This window comes from Crotalus tigris, unplaced genomic scaffold (genome assembly GCF_016545835.1).
Source record: "Crotalus tigris isolate CLP2741 ecotype Arizona unplaced genomic scaffold, ASM1654583v1 scf7180000017564.2150845, whole genome shotgun sequence".
Lineage (NCBI taxonomy): Eukaryota > Metazoa > Chordata > Lepidosauria > Squamata > Viperidae > Crotalus > Crotalus tigris.
The window spans coordinates 757651-783458 of record NW_024096475.1 but is presented as its reverse complement, the minus strand read 5'-3'; the positions used below and the strand labels follow the sequence as shown (position 1 = coordinate 783458).

Below are 25808 nucleotides of genomic sequence, written 5' to 3'. Positions count from 1 at the left end.
TGTCAAAACTGATTTTTCAATTGAGACTAAATTCTCCCCACAATACAGCAAATTTGCAATTTTGAAAGAGTAACTTAGTGTTCTTTGTTTCAAGGCATAATATGTACAAACATTTTAATGAAATGAGGAACACTTGAGTGAGTTTTGTAATGAGGCAATATGCTAGAGGCTGTAGTAAACTCTTCTTGTGGAAATCCTACACATCAGCATTAGCTGAGTCTGGCTCCTCTGAGTAAAGGTTAGATTTCTCCTTATTCTGTATTTTCATTAAGGTTAATATTTAAGCCATGCTGCTGGTGCCTTCCAAAGAACTGGTTGGCCCTTGGACAGCTGTTAATGGCAAAGAGCGAAGCCAGCTCTGTGGGAGCATTTCTGTCAGCTGTTTGAACAAGGCACACACCCTGAGGTGAATGGCCTTGATGCGGCTGCTGTTGCACAGCTCTCGTGCTCCTTAGACCAACCTTCCCTGTGATTGGCTGGGCCTGCCATCCTCCCTGTATCCTCTAGTGACTGCTGCTGACAGGGTATCTCTCTGCAGCTGAGATTACTGCATATGACCTACTTTGAAAACGGTGTGAAACAAGGTTCACAAATTAGCTTGGAAGGGTGCCATGGAACGTGCATGCAAAGAAAAGTCATTCAGGAGGCGTCTGCCAGAATCAAATAAAAAAAGATGCAAATGTGCAGAGAAAGAGAGATACTTTTGTGGTCATCCAGAGGCAATTGTGCATTTTTTCCATGAAGCTTTGCTTTGCTGGCTTATGTTTCGATTCTTCATGATGACAGCATATGTATTGCGCAGGGTTACAGAATTAGGGAGCTGCTAGCCAGTGAAAGGAAAGACAGCTTCTGCTTTTTGTCACCCTTCCAATAAAAGCAAATTGGGGGGGGGGGAGGAACAAATATAGAATTTCAGGTTGAGTAACCTATCCATGGAAGGAGCTGTGATTAATCAGGAATCCATTGTGCCGTCACTAAAATCGATATTGTTACATACACAGCTCATCGGATGGCTAAATTATGTATCATGTTTTATATTGCTTAGACTTCCTTCTCCTTATCATAAGAAATCATTTCGGCCGTGAAACAAGCAATTTTCCCAAATGCTGCCAATTAAGATTGCATTTTCTTCTTTTCTTCGGTGAATTTATTGCTTAGCTGCAGAAGGTTTGCCTTCAATTGAAAAGCAAGTGGAGTTTCCCAGGAGCTGTAAATCAGCTTGAAAAAAGAGGGCTTTCCTCCCACATCCTCCTCTTTTGAGACTAACACATTTCATATGGAACTGAGCAGCGGTTTGTGTTTGCCATCTGATCAGATAATTAGCATCAGTTACAAGGTGATGCTGCATTTGTAAAGGACAATGTGGTTCTCCCTCACTAGCATGAAAGGATGTGTTTAGCAAACTGTTTCTCATGTTTTCTTCCTTGTCTTGAGGTCAAAAGGTCTGCAAGAAATTAGCAATGTAAACGTATTTGAACCTGCACCCTTATGATAAGAAAATAATTCATTTCATTTTGGTACTTTTCTTTTAGAAAAAAAAAGAAATAAATGTTTCAGTATGTGTTATATCATCCATCCAATATTACAGCACTTTGCTTTTATATAACTTTTGAAGTGCTGAAAGTCCTTTGCATGTATTATTTCAACAAGCCTTGAATTAATCCTATGTATATCTGAGGATTAAATTTACACTGCAGATGAAAGTGGTTGATACATATCCTACACATATCATTACATTTATATTTCAAATACAGGCAGTCCCTTGGTTAAGAAGGTCTGGCTTAAGGACAACTCCTGGAATGCACACATTACTTTGTAAGGTTATGCAGCTTCCAGGGTTCGTCAGCTTGAAGAAGGAGAATGCACTCTGCCATTTTAAGTCAGATTATGTGCTCTTAACATTATTGAATGTGTAATTTTGTATTTGGCTTAATTTTTTTCTGTTATTTACCCTTGTAACCATGACTCCAGAGAGCAAATCCAGTGCAAGTCCTGGTTATGCATCAAAAAAGGGGAAATCATTACGTCTGGAAATAAAGTAAAGTAGAATAAAGCAATATCATCAATCATTGAAAAAGTGTTAGCTACAGTTGGTCAGTTTAAAGATAAAGTGAGAATAATGGAGCATGTGAAAGGCCCTACCCTGATGAAAACTACAATTTCTTTTAAGCAACGCAGTGATTTAATCACTGAAATGGAAGGGCTATTGATAATTTGGTTAGAGTACAGTCAAAATCAGTGAAATATGCCTTTTAGCCTTACTATATTGTAAGAAAAAGCTCAAAGCCTTTTCAGTGGTTTAAAAGCTGCACACGGCAGCAAGCAAAGGTGATTATGATAAAGAATGAAGGAGTTGGTTTAATCGCTTCAAAGTGAGGACAAATTTATATAATATTAACATGCAAGCTGAAACAGAGAATGTCAAGGTAAGTGCTGTATATGATTTTCCTGAAATGTTGAAAAAAATCATTGAGAGAGATTATTAGCCAGATCAAATATTTAATGTATATGAGACTGGCTTGTTTTGGGGGGGAAATGTCTGAAATTTTGAAAAAAAAAGTGCACAAGGTACTAAAGATGCTAAAGTTATTACTAGGAGGTAACCTATCTGGGAATTTCAAACTCAAGCCTTTGCTTGTGTATTCATCTATAAATCCAAGAGCACTTTGTCCTATCATTATGGCATCTCTTTGTGTTATTTGGAAGGCAAATGAAAAAGTTTGGGTTATAACTGCCATCTTTAAAGATTAGTTTTTGAACCATTTTGTCCCTACTATTGAATGTTATTGCTTAGCCAACAAAATTCCTTTCATGGCTTACCTTGACAACACACCCAGACACCCAAGCACTTTAGATGACCTTCAGCCCAATGAAAAGGTCACATTTTACCCCATAATACTGCACTTCAACCAATGGATCAGGAAATCATAGCTTCCAGTTTAAGGCCTATCATTTACAGTAGACCTTATCGTAAGCAGTTATGACTACGCAAGATGGTGTAATGAGCTTAAAGGAGTTCTAGAGGAACTATATCATCTATGATGCCTTCAAAAATGTTGCTGATTCTTGGATTGAAGTAAAGCAGTCAGATAGGAAAGGAAGGTAGAACAAATTGTGCCTCCAATTTGTGCATGCTTTTCAGGATTTCACAGTTGATGACATTGTCAAAGTCAGGCAAACTATGGTTGATATTGGTAAACCACTGCAGTTAGACATCGGTAAAAATGATATCATACAGTTATTGACCAATAAAGGCTTAATGGAACTAGTGCACCACGTGATAGCATTTGAGGGAAAAGACTGGGATCTAAAACTTCAGAACTGAAAAAGCTTTTGATAAAAGAATTAGTTGAAGCCCTTTGTCTCTTTGAAGCAGGGATAGCAAAGTTAGAGGAGCAAGATCCTAATACAGAGAGAGGTTCACCCAAGTTATCATACAGTTACCGAGGGCCTCAGCGACAGGACCATTAATGATGAGCAAAAGAAAAGCTCTGAACAAATCTTCCTTGATGTCTACTTCAGGAAATTGACTGCAGTAGTAAACCCTCCTGTTCCAACACCAGGCCCATCATCTTCAACAATAATAATCTCTCCATCGTCTTCTCCTGCATCATCTAGTTATTAATGTTATCATAATGTTAACTTCATGAATACCCTTTCTAGTAGACAAGACACTGATGGAACAACAGTAAACTTTAACCTTGAATCATGATCTTTTTTCTTCTACCTAAACCAGTGGTTCTCAACCTGTGGGTCAGGACCCCATTTGGGGTCGAACAACCATTTCACGGGGGTCGCCAAACAAGGCTGTCCGCCATTTTTCCCCTTTTCTTTGGCCACGCCCCTGGCACCCGGTGATGTATAAGTGGTTGGGGGTCACCACAACATGGGGAACTGTATTATGGGGTCACGGCATTAGAAAGGTTGAGAACCACTGACCTAAACTGTTTTAAGAACAATTTCTTTTAATTTTTTTAAGAGGTAGTCTCAAGATGATTGATATTATGACAGATTTATCTTTGGACTACTTATGACCTGGATTCAAAGGTCTGATGGTTGGGCCCCTCTGTGGTCACATGACTGAACCTTGGGCACTCAACAACACAAATGCTTGTGTTATGGTTCCGGCTAATGAAATACTTCAAAGAACTTCCAGGCATTGATTTCCCTAAAAGTCTTTTATTGCTTCAAAATGTTGGCACAGGCATAATGAAATCTATGCTAAGATCTAAGTTCTCTTCCTCTGAGCAGTTAAATTATCAGCATGTTCCCTCCCTAAATAAGCTGTCATACATCACATTATCCAATTAGTGTGAAGGTCAAAGGTTTCCTTCCTCTTTCTTTCCCGGGCTTTACCCCCACCCTCTAAGCTCTGTATTAACCCCCAAAATACCAGACAGTTCTGCATATTGTCAAAGCAAGAATATGCAGTATTTGCAGCGTTGACGTCCGGCCCCCCTTACAAGAAAGACAGATCTTGTAAAGTAAACAAAAGCATATGTTAAGGGTTATCTTTTGGTTTGTTGGGTGTTTCACATGAAACCTTTTGACCAATCTGTCAGCTTTCACTTCACTTGATTTCACCCAGTTCTGCATATTGTCAAAACAAGAATATACAGTATTTGCAGCGTTGCAAGCTTGTATGCCCTTTACAGCATCCTGTGGTCTCTTGATTGCAGTTCACTTACTTCTGGTATTCAGCAAAACTGTCACAATGAACAATAAGTTTGCTTAATCATCACGGTATTTGTTCCCCAAATTTCAAAGCCATATATGTGTATTAATTCCAAGTTAATCTTGTAAGTTTCTCTATTTTCGCCCAATCAATTCACCAATTTCTTTTTCTGAGGAAATGGAGTGGAAATTCCCCTTCCCTCTCTCATTGGGGAGGGTGCTTTGGGTAATTTTTCCCAGGAAAAAGTCTTATAAAAAGGATAGAGTCTCATCCAGTTTCATCCATGTTGCTGAATAGTTGCTCATTGATGCTTATTTTTTTTTGGTTGTCAGCAGTTTCTGACTGGCTACACGAATGTAGCCAGTCTTTCCCCTGCTGGTTTTGAGGGCTTCCTCAGATCAAACTGAAGGGCCGCTGCCCTCCTGCAATCAACGAGGATCTCCTCCTTGCTTGTTGCCTCTACAGGGTGATTTTCAACCCTTTCCAGGGTCCCTAGCGAGGCGAAATCAAATGCGAAAGACGGAACCCCGTCTTCCTGCGCCCGTTTCGCCATGGCATCCATCGTGGCATTTATTTAAGACATGGCATTCATGTTGTGTAAAAAAAGTCATAACATTTAGTTATAATTTAATTTTAATTTTCAGGGCAGGCTTCATTATGATTGTATATCAAGGACTACCTTGTATAGTATTATATATCTACACACATGCATACTCATAATTTCCCTCTTCAGTACAGTACTGTATGTAATTATTTTTATTATTATTTTATAACATGATTTTGTGTATTTGGAAGTTTCTTGTTTTCTATGCATTTAAAGGTAAAATATATCCTATATTCTAAGACAAATATTTGACCGATGTTAAATAACTACTCTTAAAATCATCAGCCTTACCACCAGTATTCTGCGATGAAAAATTGATATCTGATACCGGTCAAGGTTTTACAGTATCAACAGTGTAAACAATGTACTATTGACTTTGCTGTGACAGAAACTGGATAGCAGCAGCTTTTAAAGGGAGATCTGGGAAAGAGAAGGTAGAAGTGGACCATAGCTATGTCTATGCACCAGCTATTTGGGAAGAAAGCTGAATTACGACCATCTCCATTCCGGAGTTGGTCATAATTCAGCTTTCTTCCCAAATAGACTCCAAAGTTATCGTGATCCATTTTTCCATATTTTTTGCAAGCTTTAAAAATGAAAGTACAGGTGCCACATAAGAAGGATCAGTTTTCAAGTGTATGCTTCAAGTTACCAATGGGCAGAGGTAGCCACGCTTTGCTCAAGATATTTCCTCGTTCTTCCCTTCATGAAGTCTTTGAATGAATTGAACTGAAATTTCTTTTTCAATTAATCTGTCCCATGTTGAGCTTTTTAATGCAGACTGAAGAGCAATGAAAGAGTTCTACAGAGTTGTTTGCTGAGATGGGCAGCTATAAAAATAGAGATAGATGATAGAGGTAGATAGACAGACAGACAGACAGACAGACAGACAGACAGACAGACTGACTGACTGACTGACTGACTGACAGGAAATACAGGGAGATAGAAGAAAAAGGGAGGAGTTGGAATATTATAACTCAGAGTTCCCCAACCTTTTCGGCTTTGTGGACCGGGAGGGAAGAGGGGATGGTTCTGTGCAATCAGCCAGCAAGTGTGTTTGTGTGCTTGTTCTACAGCCCGATTCTGAACAGCTCACGGCCCAATAGTGGGCCACAGCTTGGGAGATGGGGACCCCTGTTATAGGTTATGACAAAAACATATTTTTTAAAAAAGGAAAGTTGTGTTACTGGCACATACATTCACTTCACTACTTGACCAAGAAATTCATTGGCTGCCTTTAGATCATTGATTTTGTCTCGCCAACTCACCTCACATGGTTATTATGGTGATGATAAAATTGATCTCCTTGTAAGCTGGATTGAGCAGTCAGAAAAAAAGTAGGTCTACAAATGCAATGAATAAATAATCATAAATAAATAACAGTACAACCTAAGATTCGAGTTATTAAGGATGTGAAATATCTGGCAGAATTACAACATAGGTGTTTGTTTGTTTGTTTCTCTAGGTATTTCATGGCTGTCTTTGCTGGGCTTTTTTTTTAGCAAAGAACTGCAACTATATTATGTTGGCTTGGATTTTGCCATAGCAGTCACACAGCACAGTGGGGATACAGAATCTTTCCATATGACCTACCACTGATAATCATAGATGTTAGAAATACATTCTCCATTGCTATCTCTAATTTATACTGAGGATCTTAAGATTCTAACAACAGTAGACAGCTGGGCGGCTGTTTTAGCCTATAGGCTGCATAATACCCGTTCTAATCTTTCCCAGGAAACATGTGACATATTTTGCTACAGCTGTAATACCATTCCCTGCCTCTAAGTGAGAAGCTGCCTTCAGAGTGAAAGGTTGGGTTTCAGTTTAAGGCAGTGGTTCTCAACCTGTGGGTCGGGACCCCATTTGGGGTCGAACGACCATTTCACGGGGGTCGCCAAACAAGGCTGTCGCCAATTTTTCCCCCTTTTCTTTGGCCACACCCCTGGCACCCGGTGATATATAAGTGGTTGGGGGTCACCACAACATGGGGAACTGTATTATGGGGTTGCGGCATTAGAAAGGTTGAGAACCACTGGTTTAAGGCATGATTCTTGTTAGGAAACCAATTTTGTTGTCAATGGGTTGTATCTAGCTTTTGCTATACAGGAACATCTGCTTTGGCATGATAATGCACAAATGTATTATACTCAAGCTGAATAGAAGCACTGATATATTTCTAGGCTAGTATAACAAAGAGCCTTAAAAAGCACGACTTATAAAGCTTTTATAGCGTTCTCCTGTGAAGAGGTTGGAAATCATCGTCATCTATTATTCTTATGTCAGAAAGTCAGTTTTATAAGCAAATAAAAAGCTCTAGGAATGAAGTCGAGTGAACAAATTGACACCTCCTGTCAGCGCAAGGATATCCCCACTGACTGTCACTGGCTTCAAAAGGGAAATTAAAGCTCCTCCCCCTTTTAACATGTCATGTACATGCTACACACATGTAAAAGGGGTGGGGCTTTGATAGCTAGTCACCAGCCATTTTGAAGTCACTAGCCACTGAGGAGCTCCTTGGCTCAGAGGCATCTGTAATAGTGGTAGCCCTTTCTTATGTGTGTCACAGTGGCCATCCAATGCCTCTGCCTCTCCTTTCATTTATATGTCACTAGTCCTACTAGTTTTGAAAGGAACTGGCTATTTGTGCATCTAAACCGAGTCTATGATCGTAATAAAGATTTTATTTTATTAAAGCGCAGGTGGTCAAAGCTGTGGGTGCCTTTGACCAGATGATCTCAGAGGACACTTTGGCACATAGGAATGCATACTATTGAAATGAAATATTTAGATTACCTCTGTGGTATTGGAAAGCAAATAATTACATTGGCCAGGTCAACATGGTTTATAGTGTCACCTTTGAGAATCCCTGGGAGGTATAACCTTTGCCTTGGGACAGCAATATCCAGACAATGTGAAAGTTCACGAAAGCCAGAAAACTAAATAAAAAAAAAATTATGTCTTGTTTTGAGAGTATACACTCCAGGAAATAGGTTAATTCATATTATGCTATGCTTTGCTGTGCTTTGCTTTGCTTTGCTATGCTATCCTATGCTATCCTATGCTATGCTATGCTATGCTATGCTATGCTATGCCATGCCATGCCATGCCATGCCATGCCATGCCATGCCATGCCATGCCATGCCATGCTATGCTATTCCAATCATCCTAGCACAATGCCTGGGAGAAGGGTCAGGGGCTTTCCAGATCTCAATTGGATCTCAGCCACCTGGACTTCGTGGGGAATCTCATTTTACAGCCAGACTGCAACAGAGAAAGCACACTTGCGGAGTCTTGAGAGAAGACACTGCTTGAATGTAGAGTGCATAGGGAATAGCCTCAAAGGAACAGCAACAACCAAGGCAATAATCAGACAGTATCAGCCTGAACCTGTTCCAAGAAACAAATTTCAGCAAACATCTCGGACAAGCTTTCCTTAGTTCACATGAAGATGTTAAATGAGGGAGGGGAAAAGCACATTCAGATTTGCAAGGTTTTATAGCTGTAATAATAAAAATAGTCCTAACCTATCTGGCATTTTGCTTTCTTACTCTGGTCTACCTTGCAGAGCTGACATTGACTGAAAGAACCTGAAGTGTGCAAACCCTGTTGGATCAAATGGGCCAGGTTGACATTATGGGAGATAGTCCCTCTGTCTAGTAGGATCTAAGAAAAGGCACAATTGGTGTACCAGATGAAGCTGTGCAAAGACCTTCCTGCCCACAGCCACCTCCTGCTTATTGAAGAAGGTGTCCAGGAAGATTCCCAGATTGCACCATTCTTGAGTGGAGAAGCGCCATCCCATCCAAGGGTAAAAATGGACTATCCCCAGATCTAGGAGCCCCTAACATCCACAGCCACCAGTTTTGATAGGATTGAGTTGGAGACGGTTGCTTCCCATCCAAACCTGCACAGCCTGTAGATACAGGAACAGAAAATTGACAGAATTTATAGAAAAACCGGGAGAATCCCCAACACTGACTCCTCCCTGTTCTCTTCGCCTTTTGATGTATTCTGAAAAGACTATCCCCGTCTGCTTTCCCCAGGAACCTCAAGTTCCATAATAAAAAAGGAATCCAGATGCATGTACTGGAATGAGACCAGCCTATGTCTTAAGATGAAAGATTTTGGGGGATTTAGGAGGCAGCCATAATTCCCTGCCTATGCGTTAGTTTGATCAAACTGCATCTCAGGTGCCTTCTCTCCAGTGTATTTACTTTCCTCAATTTTAACAGAAAAGTGGGGATGGGAGTATAAAGATGGGGACAGTGCATGGAAAATACCCTGTAATAATGGTGAAGTTCTCCCCCCCCCTTTTTTAAAAGGAAATTGTGTTTCATGAAAATTGAAAGAACTTCAGGAAAAAAAGCTGGAAAGGATTCAGTTTCACCACCAATGCATCAGGCACGGAACAGAGCAAAACAGTGCGAGAAGCAGCTGTCGCAGCTATGGAGACAGGCTGGGCAACACATAAAGATTTCAGCCAAATAAAACAACTGCCTGATATAATCCTGTTACTAATTAGACTGGCTGACTATATAGGTCAATACTATGTTCCAGTATCCAGCACTGGCAGAACATTGTACAAACAAAACTAGAGGGAGGGGAAAGTCTAACGGGCAGGGTGAAAAGGGCAGTGTTTTCTCAGGAGGTTTACAGAAAGCCCAATTCTATCTCTGCAGTGGGAAAAATATAATCGTCTTTAATGCTCATGACAGCCTGACAAGGTAGTCCAGACAAGAAGCACACCCAGAAGAACTAGCTCTAATCTTTTTGTTAACATAACATGAATAAAATTTTGAAAGTCTGAAAGTACTTCTGAAGTGTTTGCTCAACCCCACCCTTCCTTCTGTGGACTCAGCTGCCAATTGGATGACTACCATCAGGTTTTTGGTTCTTCCTCCTGTCTCCCAAGGTCATTCTCATATACAGGTAGTCCTTGACTTACAACAGTTCATTTACCGACTGTTCAAAGTTACAACATCACTGAAAAAAGTGACCTACGACCATTTTGCACACTTACGACCGTTGCAGCATTCCGATGGTCACGTGATTAAAATTCAGATTGGTTCATATTTGTGACAGTCACGGTGTCCCCGGGTCATATGATCACATTTTGTGACCTTCTGACTAGCAAAGTCACATGATCAAAATTCAGACAGTTGGCAACTGACTCACATTGACGACGATTGCAGTGTCCTGTGATCCTGTGATCATCTTTTGCAACTTTCTAACAAGCCAAGTCAGTGGGCAAACCAGATTCACTTAACAACCATGTGACTAGCTTAACAACTACAATGATTCACTTAAGTAATTGTGTAAAGAAAACTCATAAAATGGGGTCAAACTCACTTAACAAATCTCTTGCTTAGCAACATAAAATTTGGGCTCAGTTGTGGTTGTAAGTCAAGGAGTAGCTGTACAGCTCAGCTCAGCACATTGTTGGTAACTATAATGGTCCAGAGTTAGAGACTTTTAGACTAATCAAAGCATTTAGAGACTGTAAGACTAATCTGTTCAAAACATTGTATCTAAACCATTTTTCTAAAGTACACATGTCATGTAATACAAGAAACTTCTTTAATTTGTGTGACAGAAGAGTGACAGAAACTAAAGCTTAACCTCAGAAAAATCAGCAAACAAAATTAAGAATTCTAAGTGGGATAAAAAGAAAGCAAAATAGCAGATGAAACCCTGTGTGAAAATGATATAAACTGAAAAAATAGACTTATTTCAAATTAAAATGGATTTAAAGTTAAGTACAAAAGGAATATTGTATATGAGACTAAAAAATGAAAGAATACTTTGAATAATCTATACTCCATGCATATGGAGCATAAGCTATTTGGAAAGATTGAAGTAATTTTGAGGGATATGGTGGAGAGAATAGCCTTTATGTTTAATAACATGATTATTCATAAAATGAAAACTGGGTAGATTGGATTTAAAAAAAAAAAACATCTCAACATGCTATTTTTTAAAAAACTTGCCTAAAATGCATCCCACCTGGCAGTTTGTCCCTAAATTTAAAAGTAAAATCTCTTTTGGGCCCAGCTCCTCTGATAACTTGATGGACATTTTTATGCAGTATAGTTTTCTTGAGTAACGTCTAACCAGGTTAGATGTTACTTGAGTTTTCAAGATCAGCAAATGCTGATTTTAGCTTAGTGAGAAGCAGAAGATGCATTATCCGTCGTGCTAAGAGGGTCAGTCTTAAAATGTGCCTAGAGAGTAATATTCTCTGCATACATTTCAAGCTAGAATTATAGAAACAGAAAAACCAGTGGCAATCTGGAAAACATTTCCTAAGAGCCTGTTGTGGACAGTAGATTTTCAAGGATACAAGGAGGAGAGGGTATGTATCCATGAGGGGAAAATGTGTCTTTGTGAATGAGCGGGAGAAGGATTATAGATTTGTTTTGATTTGTATGACTGTTGTCTGGGCAGCAACCAACAAATTAAAAAAAAAAACCTGGTAAAGACAAGAACAAAAGCTCCATATCATCCTGTCTTGAAACTAGTACCTCTGTGAGAGAAAATAATGTCACTGCCTGGGACATGTGTGTATATGTCTTTATACAAAAGAGGAATGATGTATATGCGTACAGGTAGTCCTCAACTTACAACCATAACTGAGCCCAACATTTTTGTTGTTAAGTGAGTTTTGCCCCATTTTACAACCTTTCTTGCCACGGTTGTTAAGTGAATCACTGCTGTTGTTAAGTTTTGCAACACGGCTATTAAGCGAATCCGGCTTCCCAATTGATTTTGCTTGTCAGAAGGTTGCAAAAGCTGATCACGCAAGACACTGCAACCGTCATAATAGGAGTCGGTTGCCAAGCGTCCAAATTTTGATCACATGACCACGGCGATGGTGTTGTAAGTGTGAAAAATGGTCATACACCCCTTGTTTTAGTGCCATTGCAACTTGAAATGGTAACTAAATGAACTGTTGCCAATTGAGGACTATCTGTATAAAGGGAAAAAGTCTTGGAATTTCTCAGACATGGACAAAACATGTTCTTCAATGTCATCCTGTGATTGGGTGCATTGCTTCCACATTGGAGAGACTACCGCCATACTTCTACTGTCTACCTCTGGGTTATGATTTCATTCAATCCAACGAAGGGGAAAGAATTGCTGAAAATAACAACAGTTCAGCAGGACTTATTAGGATGCTTCCTTCAATGGGCAAAGTTGCAAGTTGGATCTTAGTGCCAGAGTGAACAGAAGAGTTTTGCAGCTTCTTTGTTCATGGGTTAATCATTTTGAAAATGGATTTTCCCCTGCACTCATGGCATCCAAACTACCAGATACACGTGCAGAAAGGCATGTGGAAACACGCATGGGTTTGTTCTCTTCCTTTCTCTGTGATATTAAAATGTATCTGCTTTCCTTTTCTGCAGGTATGTTAATTCAAGGAGTATTGACAAAGGAGTATTGACGCTATGGAGACGGTGCACCCAATGATTGCTGACTTGGATAAAACAGAAAAAGCCTTCCCAAGGATCAGCTACTGCTAGCTTGGCTTCAACAGTGATTGGCTGAAGACACCTCGTGAGTTCCACGCTGGTAAATATACACATCTGCACTAGACGTGAAAGAGTTTGAGATTAGCAGGTCAATCTGGAGAAACCATGAGATTGTTTCCATGGGAGTTGTGAATAACTAGCAAAGGGGGAAAATTGACTATTATGTCCTTGTAAAAGGGAAAGTGCTGCACAGAATAAGGAAGATGAGCTTGATGGAGATATGTAGAAGTTGTTGCCTAGGTCAAAGGGGCTAAAGTCCAGATCAGCCAGATAACATCTAGAAACAGCTCACGCAGACACCTCTCTAATTCAAATCCTGGTCCGTGGACTGTTACCAGGCCATGGCATGGTAATAAGCAAAGCCCCATCCATGGGATGCAGGCAGCACACAAAACCACGCACTCTCCAGTCTGCGGAAAAATCTCTCTTCATGGAACTGGTCCCTGGTGCCCCAAAGGTTGGGTACCTTTGCTCTAATTCACTGAGCTATTAGAGGGGGGAGGAGGTGGAGGAGGAGGAGGAGAAGGAACTACATAGTCAGTCTTGCAGGATTCTGTTATTATAATCAATCTCAATAAGAATAATTTTAGCCTTTTGATGGAGTTGGTTTCCTGTTGTGGGCTGTTGATAGAGCTAAAAGATATACTGGTAGTCCTCAACTTACAACAGTTCACTTAGTGACCATTCAAAGTTACCATTGACCATTTTTCATACTTATGACTGTCGCAGCATCCCCAGGGTCATGTGATTTACATTTGGATGCTTGACAACTGACTAACATTTATGACGGTTGCAGGTGTCCCAGGGTCATGTGATCACTTTCTGTGACCTTCCGACAAGCAAAGTCAATGGGGAAGCCAGATTTACTTAACAACCAGGTTATTAATTTAACAGCTGCACTGATTCTCTTAACAACTGTGGCAAGAAAAGTCGTAAAATGGGACAAAACTCACTTAACAAATTTTGCACTGAGCAACATACATTTTGGGCTCAATTGTGGTCGTAAGTTGAGGACTACCTGTATCTGTGTCTACTATTGAAAGAAAAGAGACTGTGCATGAGCTTACGAGTGAAAAGGAAAGAGACATGTACTGTGTATGCAGCCCTGCTCTTCGCCCAACTGCCTACCATAAGAAATCACAGCAATGCCAGCCCCAAAAGATTTGCAGCCAGCAATCTGGCCACTCATCTAAAAAAAGACGCTCAGTTGCAAGGAATTGTCTACTATTGGTATAGATATATAAGGAAGAAGATTGGTTAAGCATGGTATTTTGGAAAAACTGTAGATTAAATCAAATCCTAAAAATCCAATTTTAAATAACAGCAATTAAGATATAATTATTGTTTGTAATTATTGCAGCAAAATATACATATGCATACATTTCTGCATTTGGATCTGGTATGTTAATATGAATTGTGGCATGTTTAATCCAGGTAGTAAAAGAAAATATTGCATAGACATAAGGAAGGATTAATGTGTTGAGTAAAGGAATAGAACAATTACAAATAGCATAATTATGTGTTGCATATATCATAATGACAAGCTGAAAGCTTGAATGTTTAAAAGTTCTAAGTCAGTGGTTCTCAACCTTTTTAATGCCGCAACCCGCAACCGGTCGTAAGTCGAGGACTAAACCGGTCGTAAGTCGAGGACTTTCCCTGCCCAGGAGCACCACGCATGTGTGGTGCTGCCCCCTCCGCCGGCCGAGGCGTAGCTGGCAAGTGGCAGAGATGGAGCAGGCCGACCACCAGCTGGGCCACCAGCTGGCCCAGCCCAAGGGAGGTAAGGCACCTGCCAGAAAAGGGGAAAAAATGGCAGACAGCCGTGCTTGGTGACCCCTGTGAAATGGTCGATCGACCCCAAATGGGGTCGCGACCCATAGGTTGAGAAGCGCTGTTATAAGCTACTGTATACTCTTAGTGATTGTTCTGACCCAGACAGAACAAACTGCTTTCAGTCCAATCCAGGACAGACAGATAACTCAATAGAAATTATTGCAAAACAGATAAATACGTTTATTCAGAGGAAATACTTGCGATTGTGTTGGTTGTTTCTTCTGCATATTACTCAACTGTTCCTTTCCATAGGTAAATTGATAATGATTTTCCCCTCCTCTTCTGCATAAGCATCACATGTTGGCATAGGACCTCCAAGCCGTGTGGCTAGGAGACATGAGGCTGGATGAACAAAGGCATTCCAAATTGGGCACATAGCCAGTATGTCCTGAGAGGAACTCAGAAACTCCTCCCACTGACCCATTAACATGAGATGACTGACTAGCTAAACTGCATTTCCCATAATCCATCTCTGAAGGAAACAACACTTAATTCAATAAATGCCAGATATTCTAACATACTGATACATGCTCTCTAGTTAGGGTTATATACAGCTATACGATCCAGAACAGTGACCTATGCAATTATAATTCAAGGTATTAAAAAGAAATGTACCTTGCTTGGTCCAATTGCCTACCATTGCTATTTTAATAATATAAATATATATTTACATAAGTATGCATATTTATTTAAAATATTTATACCATGGTCTTCAAGACACCAAACTGGCAGGAATAGACAGCACTCCAGAAGATAGGCTTAAGATACAGACGGATCTTGACAGACTTGAACATTGGGCGCTATCTAACAAAATGAAATTTAATGGTAAAAAAAGTAAGGTTCAACATTTAGGCAAGAAAAACCAAATAGACAGGTACAGTATAAGTGGTACCTCACTCAATAGTACTAAGTGTGAGAGGGATCTTGGAGTCGTAGTGGACAATCACTTAAATATGAGCCAGCAGTGCGCTGTAGCTGCCAAAAAAGCCAACACAGTGCTAGGCTGCATTAACAGAGGAATAGAACCAAGATCACGTGAAGTGTTAATACCACTTTATAACGCCTTGGTAAGGCCACACTTGGTATACTCCATCCAGTTTTGGTCACCACAATGTAAAAAATATGTTGAGACTCTAGAAAGAGTGCAGAGAAGAGCAACAAAGATGATTAGGGGACTGGAGGCTAAAACATATAAAGAACGGTTGCTGGAACTGGGTATGTCTAGTTTAATGAAGAGAAGGACTAGGGGTGACATAGCAGTATTCCAATATCTCAGGGTTTGCCATAAAGAAGAATGAACCAAGCTATTCTCCAAAGCACCTGAGGGCAGTACAAGAAGCAATGGATGGAAACTAATCAAGGAGAGAAGCAACCTAGAACTGAGAAGAAATGTCCTGACAGAACAATTAACCAGTGGAACAACTTGCCTCCAGAAGTTGTGAATGCTCCAACACTGAAAGTTTTTAGACTAGAAGATCTCCAAGGTTCTATTCTATTCTATTCTATTCTATTCTATTCTATTCTATTCTATTCTATTCTATTCTATTCTATTCTATTCTATTGTCATGAAGCATATAAAGTTCATAATTCATTTTCAGTCTGAAGTAGAAAAACAATGATTAGGTATTCTCGGGTCATACAAATTTCAAAATACCCAGAGTGTGTGTGCAAAACCAAACATTGCTCATGTGTTTTAAAACAGCTGATTTGGCAAATGTATTGAAATTATCCAATTATCTTCACTTCTTTTCTTTTTAATAAAGTACAACATGATGTGCATTGTGCAAGAACAGGTTAATCTCCTATTATTAATGGACTATTTATTAGGGCTGTGTTGTTAGAGATGCAAGGAGATAGCTCAGTTAGTAATTGCGGACTATGTTACTTCCTCATTTGCAATGTATGTTAATGTTTGTACTTGCTGTACAGTATGTGTTCTTATTTTTATTTTTATATGGCTTGCCATCCAGAATCACTTGTTGAGATAGGAGTCTATTAAAATCAATTAAATACATAAAACATTTGAATTTATTTTTGTAAGTGTCCTATAACTGTTCCATTTGGGAAGAAAGCTCTGACATGCGAGCTCTTAATTTTGAGGCAAGAATCAAAATGTTTGCATTCTTTTCAATTATAGTCCTATTGCTTGGCAGCTGACATCTGAACAAAGAAAGTAGATTCTCTGTATCTTACTTATAGTTAAAGGGCTCAGTCTTTAGTATTGGAAAGATAAACACATGGCCAGCCCATTAGAGCTAGTAAGTTCTTAAGGCAGCTGAAATCGAAAAAAAGAGGGGTGGAGTTGCTGTGATGAACAGCACAACAAAATGGCTCTGGGCTATGCAAGCTCCAAAACATTTCTTCCATACTTTTATTTCATATCTCAAATCCCATCCCCAATGGTAGTTTATTATTCTGATGTTTTAATCTCTGCTTTTAAAAGCTCCCCAGGTCCCTGTGAAAGTTTCTAGAAGATATTAATACGCGAACTTACAGCAGCGTGAACAAATAAGAAAAGTTTCCTCAAGAGAAACTACATTACTTGTTTTGGTCCCTAGGTGGCAGCAAGCCAAGGCAGTTCTACAGTATATTGTAGAGTTAAGACTAGTTTCAATCTTGCATCCACTTTAGTTCTTGGCTTGATAATAGGATACCATTGTTGGAGTTTCTTATGATCGCTTGTTTATCTTGTCTTATGTGGCCTCTTGCAGTTTTCTAACAAGAGCTTAGATTTATTTTGTCTGCAAACTGTTTAGTGGGTTCTAAAAAAGATTGATTATATTATGGTAATGACTTCCCCTGTTCAAAATGTATTTCTTTTCTAACATTGTCTGGATGACTGAGAATTTATGATTAGCTTTTATCTCTACTTATTTGTTAATTTGAAACAAGGACAATTTGATAAATTGTGTTACCATTTTTTATTTCTATTTTTTAATCTTGGGAAAAACATAGTGTATTTGGGAGTGTAGACATAATTTAGAAAAGAGTCAAATTATTTACTAAAAACGGCAATATTAGTGTCATCAGTTTTTATTGTTTCATGTTGAATAAAGCTCCTGCTGGGAAAAACAGAGCAGCATAAATAAAGAAATAAAAATGATAGTTCTTGTGATAAATATATCTCGGTTAAATTCTGCATCATTTTGTATCACAGCAATTAGAAGTTTCAATAATCTATATATTTTTCCTCCAAAGTTTCTATTCAACTTTTTTTCCCTCGAGATTGCAAGAAACTGTAAAACAGCTAGAACCTCTCCATAATAAAGAATATAATGCTGAGACATATGATGTCAGGTGGAAATTAACAAAATTTGAGTTTTAGAAAAAAAAAGAGGTGTCATAATACTGTATCACATCGTTAGCATCTGCCAAGGGATTGCATCTATAACACCTAAAAATCTCAAACGAACAGATTGGTTTATTTCACAAATGCCAAAAAACTCTAGTACAATTTGCATCTCTTTGAAAATAAAGAAGGAAAATCACAGTAAATATGGTTACCTGATATTTAGATAGTTATCTTGACGTTTATTTTAGAAATTGTATTAAGTTTTCAGATGCAGGAAATTCGCATTTCCTAGAAGAAAATTATCCAGGATTTTATTGAAAACCTTAAATTTTCTGAAATATAATCTGGACTTTCTTCGAGGAACACCACAATATGTGCTTTGTGTTGCATATTTTAAAATGAATAGAATAAAAGCATTAGCTTTCGCTTGTTAATCTACTTAGCGTTTGGGATATCATTTAATTTATCTTAGAATTTAGCCTGCCACCCAGAAGCAGAATAACAGGTTTGCAGCCTATCTGGGTTCAAGTTCAGTTATAATTATACTTCTAGTTTAATCAATATTAACCAAGCAGATCATACTTTTAATCCAAGGTCCTTTCATTATTACAAATACTCAAATCTGTGGCTAGGGCTGCACACCAGACAGCTCTTGAATAAAATACAACTTGGATTATATTTGGAACTTTGTATCCAAGCCCAAAGTGATAACTGCATTACTTCTCTCCTTTCTGGTAATTATTAATATCACCAAAGTATAAAAGAGCATCCTGCTAGAGGCAATAGTTTGAAGTAGAACTGTTGAGGATTTCAATGGAAAGTTGATTTATTTCAAGGGATTATGAGAGCCCAGGAATAAAGCTGGCACCTCGCCACAGGCAGAGCCCTTGACCTAGAAGCAAGGAACAGTTACAAAGCTATTCGTGTACATAACTGAACAGAACACTAATATTGTGCTGAGGATAACCTGAATTCTTTCTTCAAGGGCCAATGAAATGAACAAGCATTGCTGCTTAGTAGGACACTGGCCACCGTATCCAAGGCTCTCTGCTTTCTTTACATCTTACTCAGCAGGACTGCAAGAAGCAATTCTTTATGACAAAGGGCATTTTGTAATTATTTTCTAAAAAATGGTTGAAAATTCATTTCAGAGGCCACTTATATAATCGAACCTGGAGACACAATTCATGCAGTGTTCCAACGGGCAAAAGAAAAACTCGCAGGCCACAAAGGCCCACAGGGGAATTCTCCATTAATGCATGAAATCTAATTCTGCCTTCTCTTTTTCAGGCCTGAGTTGTAATTATAAAGACTTCACATCTCCCTGGTGACATCAGATGATTAACAAAAAGTGAATCAGGGAAGGAAGGGACCTGTAGCAAGGATTCCCCCCTCCCTTTTTTTCTATCAAAGAGAGTGCAATCTACCATCAAGCTTATTAATTTTCATGGCTAGTTTGATAAACATTGCATCAGGGTTCAAATAACCAGTCCTGCACTGCTGACAAAGAGCATAGAGCAAAAGACCAAAGGATGTTATCTCAGCAACACCATATCATTTAGTACGGTACATTTACTGCAGGTTTGCACTGCAGTATTTATATTTTCTTTCGTAATAGTTTTTCAAACTTCTATGAGATTAACGGGAGTTTTTTTTATCTTACTCAACAAAGATCCTTCACAAACTTTAGAATTTATTTCATTGGCAAAATCTTGACTGCCACTTTACTGTAACTCTTTAATTTCATCCTTTCAAAGGAAGAATATAACTAGGCCAGCGGTAGGCAACCTTGGCTCTTTTATGATTCGTGAACTTCAACTCCCAGAATTCTTGAGCCAGCCATGGCTGGCTCAGGAATTCTGGGAGTTGAAGTCCACGAGTCATAAAAGAGCCAAGGTTACCTATCCCTGAACTAGGCCATGGTGCTTTCTCTCACAACACCCAAGGTCACCATTTTGGTATTACCTCATTTTGATAAGAGACTGCTACAAAAATGAGCATCCACTCAGCCTCTTGGAGGGCTACCTGCCATGCTTCTTTGTTTCTAACTCCCGTTCTCTATGCTTTGGGGGGGGGGGGGGAAAGAAGGCTCAAAAGCTATTAATTTGTAGCAATAAAAGCAACTGTGGAAAATCTTTCTGGCTGCTGTGTGCCAGACTCAAATCTATCTTCTCCTGCTTCATCATGAAAGTAAAATATGTTGCCAGAAGGGACAAATCATCAATCACATGGGTGAGCAAAATCAACCCCATTTTTTCTCTCAAGAGATTTAGTTAAAATCAAGACAGAGCAAGCCTCCATAGCTTGCTTACTCATCATCTCTCTCTCTCTGGCTGATTGGAGATTTGGGCTAATTGATCCCAAGACCAACCAATCCTTTGCTTAAAATAACCATACAGATGTGAGGGAAAGAAGAGAATAAGATGAAGGTCCTGCTTGCTTCTCAAAGGGACAACTTTCATATGGCACAGAAGCTGGGAGGTCTTAGTCCAGACATGTCAAACACAAGGCCCAGGGGCCGGATGCGGCCCACGAAGTGGTTTCATGTGGCCCGCGAAGCCATCCTGGAAACAGTGAGGGAACGGCCCCCTCTGCCTTGGCCCTGGCCCAGGCCAGCCAGGAGCCAATGTACAATTTTGTGATGGCTATCTATGCTGAAACGCATTCAGTCTTAGCTCCATAAGCCCCCCCCCTGCATGGCTTGAAAGGAACAGTGAGGCTCCTCCAGTGGACCATGCCTTGGCACTTGCCCTGGTCCCACTTCCTTCTGCCAGAGACCCTCAGATCTGTCCCACTCCTGCCCAGGCCCCCACAGGCACCCTTGACATGAACAATGTAGAGCTGGCCACACCCACCCAATAGCCACACCCACTCCATCCACACCCACCCAATAGGCTGCACCCACCCTAGCCACACCCACCTGGCCCCCTGAGGGCAACCGCAATGCTGATGCGGCCCTCAATGAAATTGAGTTTGACACCCTTGTCTTAGTCCTTCCTGCCAGTTCTTTTCTAGCACTCAGTGAAGGAATAGGGAGGAAAAAGAATATACTGCTTCTTACTATTTCTTCTTCAGTCACCTTTTATCATTTTGCTGCTTTTTTCTAAAAGGAAAATATGACTATGTTCAGTACAGTTTTTCAATTATCCATTTTTAAAAATTCTTTAGTGTCATATGTGCTGAATCCATGATCAGCATCTGCCAACAGCCCAGGGATATGGAACAGATAAGTGTGAGTTGAAGAGGCAGACAGACATGCAGCTGGGAAAACACCATTTTTCGAGGTCAGATAATTCATGAAATGGAGATAATAGCTTACCAAGAAATTCTTAAAGTGACAGGCACAGCCCATTTTCACAACTATTTTCAGATGCTTGAACTATGAAATCTTCTATTTTTTTTCTGGTTCAATGCAATAATTAAGAGACTTGAGTTATAAAATAAAGAATTTTGTGGATTAAATCTTAAGTGTTGCAAGGGTCTTACTCCCTGATCTCTCTTTTTGCACATCTGTACCTACAGAGGGTTTTATCAGCTTACTTTATGGGTTTGCTGTAAGATTTACATAGTCTAGACTCTGGAGCAATAGACAAATGCTAAATATTATTATCACCATGAGAATCACTCAACAGATGCTTGTGATTTATGTTGGGCCTTTAGTTTTATGCATACAGACAGATGTACATGTGGATTCAATTACCTTCAAGCTAAGTTAAAATCTTTCCAAGTTAGCTAAGACAGAGTATGAGTTTAAATACTGTGGTTATTAATATCTTATCACTATAAACAACCATATATCTAGCCATTACATAGATATGAAAAAAGGGAAAATATTATGCTGTACAAAGCACCTAAGCTGATAGCGGTAGAGAAGTAACAGGAATATTTTATGTTGTGAATCATTCTTTTGTACTTCCTGACTTACTGACAATGTCTGAGTACTAACTATAACGTCACAAATTCCAGAAGGTTGGTTTACAAGCAGTGAAATCCAGGAGATTTTGGACATGCTTCTGTAAAGACTTTTGTGAAACAGAAAACAACCAAAAGATTTTCTTAAGAGATGAGTAGAAAATGTGCCATTAAAAATCAAACTAGGACTTGTATAATGAATGCATTGTAGGGGCTGTGAGATAATAGTGGAGCTATTGTAGTTTAAAAATTCTAGTTCTGCAAACGCCGAAGTTTTCCTTTTTTGGCATTAAAAAAATCCTAATTTTAAGACAACTACACCAGGGTCTTGTTTGTTTTTGGTATATCGTATGTGAATATGTGTACATAAATGCATAATCTTTAAGAAAATTCTGCAGATAGAAAACTTAGTTGCTGTAAATTTTTAAGCAGCAGTGGTAGCATGTATTTTAAAGAAAGAAATTAACACCCAATTTACTGATGTTTATATTAGCTTATAGATAACCACTTTTTTGATGTTTATTTTTTGTAACAATGAATGTTCATAGCTCTGAATTTTGCAGTGAATAACACTGACAATGGGGGGAAATGTATTATAAAATTATGCCAGTCTTTGACCATAATAAAGGTTTGATTTCATATATATATTATAAAGAAACACTATTTCATCAGGCATCCTTCTTTTCCCCAACTATAGACCATATTCCGATGATTATGTCAGGGTAAGGTGGGACCAGTTTATTATAAATAAATGTAATGTGTTCCATCTATAAAGCAAAAGGAAGTCACTGTGGGTTTTACTCTGCTAGTTGCAGGAGACTTTAGGGGATAGTCCTCATCTCCATTTCCATAGGCCATTGAGTTAGCACTGTCTGAAGACAATTCCACAGTCATGTGGCTAGCATGACATCACGCTGCTGCAGTGATGTCATGCAGCAGTGATGTCATACAGTGAAACACAGAGCCCTGTTCACTTTTTTAAGAAAAAAAAAGTACCAATAAATATTGTTTGGGGTCAAAAAGGGATGGAATTTCCAGCAACAGGAGCTGGGTCCCAATTGTGTAGTGTAGTGGTAGAAGGAGTGAACTAAGAATAGGGAGATCAAAGTCCGAATCCATCATCAGCCATGGAAGTGCATTGGGTATCTGTGGGTCAGTCATTTTTAACCCAACTTATTTCACATGGTAGTTCTGGTGTGGGAATTTTTCTGCAAAGAAAAGAGGTGTTGACAAAGAAGGAACAATAATGTCTATTCTTGAATAGAAGTGAACCCCTGAGAGTTTGGGACTGTACAGAATTATAAGGAATTAATTCACTGTATCCCTTCCCTGGATAAAATAAACTATTAATTAAATGAAGGAGCTAGCTAATAAACTCCATTCAGTATAAAAAATATAAAAATTCAGCATAAAAATAAAGTGTAGACAATAAGGATTCATCTCAACTTCCATGATTTCACTCCTTCCAGAAAATATTGAGTGGGTCATCAAACTACAAGTTAAGGCAGATTTATTTGCTTCTAAATCAATTCCTTTCCACTATTTTATATAAGCGATGGATACCAACTCACACTCACCTTCCTTCTTTATATTATAGTTTTTCATAGTACATTTAAGATCCAAATAAATAACTTGGCACTGGAGATGCATGAAGAAATGAAGGTGGATTAGATCCATCCTTTTTGTCCTGGAAAAATGAAAATCTGTTCCAAATGCTTTATTTCAAGATCCTAACTTCAGTTGAAGTCAGAGTACAATAGGACACAAAATGTGGCTGTAGTGAAAATGTTTGTGTTAGGTTTGCACACACATGTAGGGGAACCTTCCATATCCCAGCACCAAATCATATGTACTGAGTGCTCTATTATGCTTTGAAATAGAGCAACAGCCAATTAACAATATTTATCTTTCCTGAAAAAAAAGGAGTTCTAAATCACAAATCCAACTACTGAAGTAGCTGTCATGGGGAGAACAGGGATTCTGATTATCAACTAGAGAAAAGTTCTCAAGTCTTCTTTGTAAACCAGTTTAGAGGTTTTTTTATTCCATAACATTGTAAGATATAAAAAAATGGAATTTTTTGGGAGTTACAGTACGTGGTATAGCTGTGAAATGACATACATTGTATTTGTGTAATTGTGTTGCAGATAAAGCAAACCAACAGGATAAAGCAAACGGATCTTCTGATTCCCCAGTCCCTCCTTTGGGCACAACTCTGATAAAAGCAGTAAAAACACTAGTTACCTTTTATGATTCCAGCTGTTTTGTCATTTAGCTATTCACTCCTTCCCTGCCTGCCTTTTGAAGTCAGTGTGCCTAAGGTTATTGTGAAGTGCATAACTATCCTAAATTCCTCTTAGAGTTAATCCAGGGGTTCAGATAAGTTTAGTTGGCAATGCCTCATGGCTAGCAGAATGTTGAACTTTGATTCCCCTTCTTGAGAAATCTGTGCAGAGTAGACAGAGCCATTGATTGGTCTTACTCTGTCTTTGTTGGTCTTCTTTCACTAAGGAACAATATTCAGTGGGTCTTTGGTCAACATCGTGACTGATTTCTGCTAAAACTGCCAACTTCTGATCTGATTTGCCAGACATCTTTGCTGTCTCTCTGTCTCTGTCACCAATCATAGTTCCTTCCTGTCAGGTCCTTAATCCACTTCGATTTTCTTCCATACCCATGCCTAAGAAACTGCATGCTTGGAAACCTTATTTGTTCTTTTCTAGTCTTTTCTCAGGCTAAATGTATCACCTCCAGGCATGTGAAAGGATGGCAGACAGTGTTTGCCTGCTCCGTTCTATCATGCTATATTTCAACACGTAATAACTTTTTGGCACATATACAGTGTGCTGCAATAATCTAAAACAAGTGTGACAAAACTTCCTTCCTTCCTTCCTTCCTTCCTTCCTTCCTTCCTTCCTTCCTTCCTTCCTTCCTTCCTTCCTTCCTTCCTTCCTTCCTTCCTTCCTTCCCTCTCTTTTATTACTTTTGAATGAAATATCAGCTCAAATTCATGAATGCAATGATCTATATCTTAAAGGTAATTATTAAAATTTTATTTGAGGGATGAGGAGAGTAAATATATACATTTGAATGCTTAAATATGAAGGCTATGTAAACTGTAGTTCTCTTTTTTATTTTTACATTTGCAAGCAGAAGTACTATTTGGGAACAGTGCTATTAATATTTGTTTAGACATTTCTAGGCCAGCTCTAGTAATAATAGTAGAAAACCGCCATTCCAGGTTTTGCTGAATGCAGATCTTCTTTTTTTTATTTTATTTTCTTTTTACAAATTCTTCAACTTCCAATCAAATACTAGGTTATTTTAAATTTTTTCAATTAAATAATTTTAAATAGTGAATAAGTTACTATTTTAATTTAGAAATTGGCCTAGATCAGCAACTACTTTTGTGCTCTTATAAACTGAAAAATTAACAGTAAAAATGTAAGTTTCTATTTTATTCTCAGGTGTATCATTCCAAGTAAAATGAGATTTGCCCCACAAACTGCCTTTGCAACATCCATATGTTCATTCTCATGTTATTTTAATATGGAACCTTGATGGTTTCCTTGGGCCTAAGCTTACATTGTGTAGCATTTTGCTTTCCCATTAGCATTGGGCTTCACTGCAGTGTGGCCTAATGCCTTTACAGTCCATGTCATTGCTATTTACAAGCCTTAGTTTTCTTATTTTGAAAGCTCTAAGTCCTTTTTTTTTTTTGGCCAACTTTTCTCAACAGTTCTGTTTCTGCAATCATTTGTTTCTCTCCATTTAGTTAACAAACACTCCTGGTTGATGTCCTCTTTCTGTATAATCATTTTCTACTTAAGAAAAGATTGTTTGTAATTTACAGTTAAGCTAGCATACTGTCATTTTACGCTGTCAAAAAGCATCTGTTAAATTGTTGTCTCATTGCATGTACAAAATTAAAATAACCCAAACCAACAACATTAGTGG

General features: G+C 38.8%; 1 protein-coding gene across 2 annotated transcripts in view; it reads left to right on the top strand.

Annotated features, from left to right (window-relative positions):
* ATXN1 (ataxin 1) overlaps nt 1–25808 on the top strand; it is a 349242-nt gene that overhangs the window by 92454 nt on the left and 230980 nt on the right. For both annotated transcript variants that reach the window (XM_039348817.1, XM_039348809.1), the window contains one exon: nt 12686–12851. The gene's annotated coding sequence lies outside the window, so the exon portion shown is untranslated. The remainder of the gene's footprint in view (nt 1–12685; nt 12852–25808) is intronic.